A 6,603-nucleotide genomic window follows, 5' to 3' on the forward strand; every position below is an offset into this window, starting at 1 on the left:
CTTTTACTGGAAAATAAATATTTGTGTTGTTTGATTAAGTCAAATAGAAAATAGTTTAAACTTATTTAAATTTACTGAACAAAAATTTTTAGAACTTGCTGTGTAAATACATCTTATAAGTGTTAACAAAGACTTGTGATAGCTTTTAAAATGGAAGGAGCACAAAATTTTAAATTATAATAATGTTCACTAAAATAAAAGATAAGAAAGTTTAGCAAAAAAGCTGATGATTTTTATGTTTTATTTAAAAGCACATTAATCAAACAAAGTTTTTATTTAAATACTTTTGAAATAAGCATATTGATGTCAAAATTGTATTTACTGGTTTGAGCTAAAAATTTTAAGGAAACCAAAAACTGCATTTTGAACACAAAGTTTTTGGCTCAAAAGTGTGTATTCAACATATATTTTAAGAAAGATGTACTGTAGAAGAAAACTGCATATTAATAAAAAAGACCAAGTTCTAGAAAAAATAAAATTCTGTGTTTTTAGTGTATTTTACATTATGTAATTTTTTTAGTAATGTTGTTTTATAATTTTGAACTTCTGGTATTGGAAACCATTGTTTTAGTTGGTCATAAACTGTAAAAATTAAAATACTAAACTTTTTAAACTTTCAGACTTTTTACATAATTTTTTTATTTAATTTTTTTTTAAAGGAATTACATTACACACAGTCTGAAGTACTAGAACAAAACAAATATAGGCAAAGTTTACTGAAATAGTGAACCTATTAGATCAGAATTTATATGCATATTTTGGTTAAATAAAATTACAAATAACATCTAAAACTTCAAAATCTTTAATACATATTACAAAAAAATTATAACGATTTAATACCTTAATTTAAACATATGTATAATTTTAGAATATTGCTATATTGATTTCACAGAGAATGTGAAAAAAAAAATTCTTTAGACTTCTATTTTACCTTTTTTCTCAAAAACTAGATTATTCTTGTGGAAACTACGGAGTAAAATACTTAATAACTTCAAGATCAGGGCTATTTATTCAATTCAATGCTTGTTGTTAATTTTAACTTTAAGACTATTTATTGGTAGTTGTACTGATTGATATTAGATAGTACGAATCCACTTTAAGCAGTATAGTAGTATTAATTTATAATTTGTTTAGTCATACTGAAATCTAGATTGTTTAAATAAAATTAATTTGACACAGAAAAGCTATGTGCCTATTTTCTTTCATCTACTAATACATAATTGATTTTTATGCAGAATATTTTTAGTACAATCAATGCAAAAGTACTTGATTAGCAACTTTAATTTTACTTTTCCTTTACTTTACATTTGATCTGTTCATTTTGGTAGTTTTTCTTATAATTTTATTGAGAAAACAAAACTGTGGACTTAATCGATCATTGTGGTGTTAACAATGGGTGTACGATTACTTAAATTTGACAATTCAATTTTTTTGAAAAGTGTTTAAAGGGCCACTACTCAAATACTAGTGTATACTTAAAAAAACCGATGTAGGTTTTATTGATACCTCAATTTTTTTTCCCAAATTTTTTAAATATTTTCTGAGATATGGCTAAAACAAGCTATTAAATTTAATAATTTTTAGTGATTTTTAAATATCTCAACAAGTATTTAGAATTTAAAAATAAATAAAATATGGCTTGTAGATTTTCTTTAAGAGATATGGTCTATTATTTAAAGAAGTTAAATTGTATGAATTGGAATTGTTCAAATTTGAATTTTCATGTAACTGGTGTTGATAGACATTTTTTTCTGAGAACAGTAACAGTGCAGTTCTGATTAAGAACTTTATTTTTGCCCAAGTTACTCCAAATATAGTTATGATAAATATCAACATCAGGGTGGCCACTAATTTATACAAAAACTTCTTCCATGTTTTTTAAAACAGTTTATATTTTAGTACAAATTTTTAGACAGGTAAAAAATGTTTTTGAAGTATAAATTTACTAAGAAGATACTAAAGTACTACATTAAATGTATTTTATAATGTATTTAACTCCAATTAGTGTATAACATTTTTGTACATGTTAATTACTTCTTATATCAAATTAATTTTATCATTTTCATTAAAAAACTATTCAAAATAAAAGGTTTTCTTAGGTTTTTCCTTGCTTAAAATTTTAAGTTCTAGATTTCTTTAGGTTTCTACATATAAAAGCCGCTGTAATTCATACTATCAAAGACTTTTTAAAAACAAATTTTTAGTCTAAAGCTAATTTTTTCAGTAACTATGACATTGCCACAAGACTTATTATATTGTTTATTTTTATCATGGACATCTTATCAAGGGATAGTTGTGTTTGAAAACCATAAGGCTCCTTTAACAAAGTTACTGCCTGCATGTATAGAAATGAAAGTTTGTATACTCACAAAAGATGACCTGAATTTTTCTACTTTTTAGCTTTAAGGCAATCCGTTGAGTAATTACGAAGTCACAGCAAAATCTTGTTTTTAGCATTTAATTAATGAATCAAGTTTGTTTGGCAAAGTTACTGCATATATGGAAATAAAAATTCATATACTTAATAATGATTAAATAAATTTGTCTTCTTATTAGTTTTACTTGAGTAGTTATGACATATTAAAAATGTTTAATTACTCTTTTGAATCAGTATTATGAATTGTATTGCTAATAGAAATTTTGTTCTTCTTATTGAATTTTTTTTATTCTCTTAATTTTTGTGTAAACTTTAACTAGTAATTATATGCAAAAAATTGCACAAAAAAGTTGTGTCTGAATATTAAATGTGTTGTTATGCTATTATTCAGAACAGGGATTGGCAAACTGCAGCCCACGGGCCAAATGCAGCCTCATAGTCTAAATCAGCGGGCCCGCAAGCTCCATTTTAGCTAGATATACATTTATATAACAATAAAAATTAAAAATTTTGTAATAAAAACTCACATTTAGGCTTTTAATTCAATAAATACTCATTACTAGTGCTTAACTATTGTTTAATTTATCATGTTTTTGATCTAAAATAATATTTTCATACTGATTTCTAGAAATTTATATAAATAAATGCAGCCCTCAAAGATTTTTTTAAATAGTGCGACCCACAAGCATTTTTTCCTGGAAAAGTTGACCCACAAGCTTTTGCTGTTGACCCCTAATTTAGAAATACCCTTTAACTATCCTTTGATAAGATGTGCATATTTTTTAGAATAAACAAACTTCTACTGGGACTTCATAATTACAGAATGGTTTACTTAAAATTACGATGATGTTAAATATTACTTTTCTATAATTTTTTTTTTGTCATGTGTTGACCACCAGATTTCAATCTTGCAACGTTCAACTCATATAGTTTTCAAAGCATCCATTAGGTAACCCATACACTATTAACCACACATATATGATCAACACTATGATTTGGATTTTTAAAGTTGTACCTATCATTAGAACACAGTTGAAATAAATAAAAAAGGCAGAAAAACTATTTTTCCACACAAGGTCCATTGACTAAAATTGTATGTTAACAAAATTTGTAGTTTCAACATATTAGCGTCTTTTTGGATCACATTTTTCGAGATCACATTTTTGTTGAAAACAATTTTCTAGACAACATTTTTTAAGTGTTCCGTGATTGGCTTACTAAAAGGTTACTAAAGGTTAAAGTTAAATTTATTTTATACTTACAAACAAATATATGATATGTAAGCAAGTTAAAATAAATATTACGATTTTCACGTTAATAGAAAAGTAAACAAAACAAAATTTAGATAATCAGCAAAAGATATTTTATTAAATAAAAATTACAAAAAAAAATTTAAAAAGAGAAAAATAAATAAAAATAAATAAATAAATAAATTAAAATACACCTTCAGAAAAGAAAAAAAAATCAATAGAAAATATTGAAACATAAGTTTTATGAAAACCTGAAAAATATTTTAATAAAATAGTAACAAGTTTAAGAATAGTTATTAAAACCAAAATACTAAATAATAAAAAATTATGTTAATGATATAAAAATTTAAAACCATTCTTTTATAAGTTTAGGTAATAAACCAATTTATATCAATCTAAAAATTTATTAACAAATAAAAAGAAAATATAATCATATTAAAATTTTATGTCATTTAATTATAAAACTATATATATCTACATAAAAAAAAATTATTCGTGTAATGTATAGAAGTTATGTTTAAAACGTAACGTGTATCATTTACTAATCGACCGTTTGAAACTTATCATCAAAAACATTCATTTGGTTGTAATAAACAGTCTAGTACCAGTACAAATCTGACTGATTCATTTCTCAATATAAATAACTGAAACTTTGCAAATATGTAATTTAGGGGTATCTCTTGGTACCGCTATATTTTTATGCATCTAGCTTAAATATTTTTGAAGCAGTGACCACCTGAAATTTACCTTAAATAAACACAGTCGGTTGACTTTAAAAAAGACAACTTAGTACTGCTGGACCTCTAACTCCTTTATTTGTCAATAAAAACATATTAAACTTTGCCAATATGTTCTCTTATGTTTTCACTTGGTTAAAATTATTTATCTCATTTCTAACATGTTCGGTTTTGAAAATATGATTTGACCAAATAAATCAGCAAAATTGTTGTAAATTCCGTATAAAAACACGTTCATTTTATTAAAAACAAAACAACGTAGTACCAGTACAAATCTGACTGACTCATTTCTCAATATAAATAACTGAAACTTTGCAAATATGTAATTTAGGGGTATTTCTTGGTACCGCTATATTTTTATGCATCTAGCTTAAATATTTTTGAAGCTGTGACCGCCTGAAATTTACCTTAAATAAACACAGTCGGTTGACTTTTAAAAAGACAACTTAGTACTGCTGGACCTCTAACTCCTTTATTTGTCAATAAAAACATATTAAACTTTGCCAATATGTTCTCTTATGTTTTCACTTGGTTGAAATTAATTATCTCATTTCTAACATGTTCGGTTTTGAAAATATGATTTGACCAAATAAATCAGCAAAATTGTTGTAAATTCCGTATAAAAACACGTTCATTTTATTAAAAACAAAACAACGTAGTACCAGTACAAATCTGACTGACTCATTTCTCAATATAAATAAATGAAACTTTGCAAATATGTAATTTAGGGGTATTTCTTGGTACCGCTATATTTTTATGCATCTAGCTTAAATATTTTTGAAGCTGTGACCGCCTGAAATTTACCTTAAATAAACACAGTCGGTTGACTTTTAAAAAGACAACTTAGTACTGCTGGACCTCTAACTCCTTTATTTGTCAATAAAAACATATTAAACTTTGCCAATATGTTCTCTTATGTTTTCACTTGGTTAAAATTATTTATCTCATTTCTAACATGTTCGGTTTTGAAAATATGATTTGACCAAATAAATCAGCAAAATTGTTGTAAATTCCGTATAAAAACACGTTCATTTTATTAAAAACAAAACAACGTAGTACCAGTACAAATCTGACTGACTCATTTCTCAATATAAATAACTGAAACTTTGCAAATATGTAATTTAGGGGTATTTCTTGGTACCGCTATATTTTTATGCATCTAGCTTAAATATTTTTGAAGCTGTGACCGCCTGAAATTTACCTTAAATAAACACAGTCGGTTGACTTTAAAAAAGACAACTTAGTACTGCTGGACCTCTAACTCCTTTATTTGTCAATAAAAACATATTAAACTTTGCCAATATGTTCTCTTATGTTTTCACTTGGTTGAAATTAATTATCTCATTTCTAACATGTTCGGTTTTGAAAATATGATTTGACCAAATAAATCAGCAAAATTGTTGTAAATTCCGTATAAAAACACGTTCATTTTATTAAACTTTACTTAGTAATCATTCTAATAGCAATATACTTAAGTATGTATAAAATAAATGAACATTCAAATACTTAGGACTTATTTAAAAGTGAACATAAAAAGTAACATTGTTAAAACTTTACTTTAAATTTCACAATTTAATATTAAAAGTGTCTATTTAACATGAATAACATGTTTACTGCAGCAGGCTGTGGCTAGATTCTCCCAATACTTTCTATGGCTGGTTTGTAAAGCAGCGTTTTAAACTTTTGCAACATTACATCAGTAATATCTTGTCTGCATTTTATTTTCTCATTATGTTAACTTGCATCAGTATAACACATGACCTTTCGAGCTTTCTCTTAAACGCTCGGATAAACATGGATTTAGGCTCGAAGATTTACACAGAATTTATAAATAATTCAAATAATATTTGATATCCTTTTACAGAGTAATAAAAGTTTGTTTTCTTTTTGTTTATAGTAAGATAAAAAGATATAATTAATTGAAATTAGTTTTACATTCTTTTATAATTTTATATCAAGCATAGTAGAATGCATAAACTTTTCAAAAATAACACAACAGTTTAGAACTAAAAATGATATAAAGGTTTTATGCACAACTATTAAATTTTCAGTTTTAATTTTTAAATGTGAAGTAAGGTCACAGAATTTTCTTAATTTGAGAAAATTTTAATTTTTTAGACTTAAATAGTTTAAAAAAAATACTTGTGTAATTTTTTTTAATTTAATAGTTTAAAAACTGCCTGAACTAAAAATAATGTTAAGGTTTTAAACATATTATTGAATGAAAATTTGATTTGTT

The sequence above is a fragment of the Thalia democratica genome, chromosome 4 (assembly GCF_965202585.1).
Source record: "Thalia democratica chromosome 4, ktThaDemo2.hap1.1, whole genome shotgun sequence".
Classification (NCBI taxonomy): Eukaryota; Metazoa; Chordata; class Thaliacea; order Salpida; family Salpidae; genus Thalia; species Thalia democratica.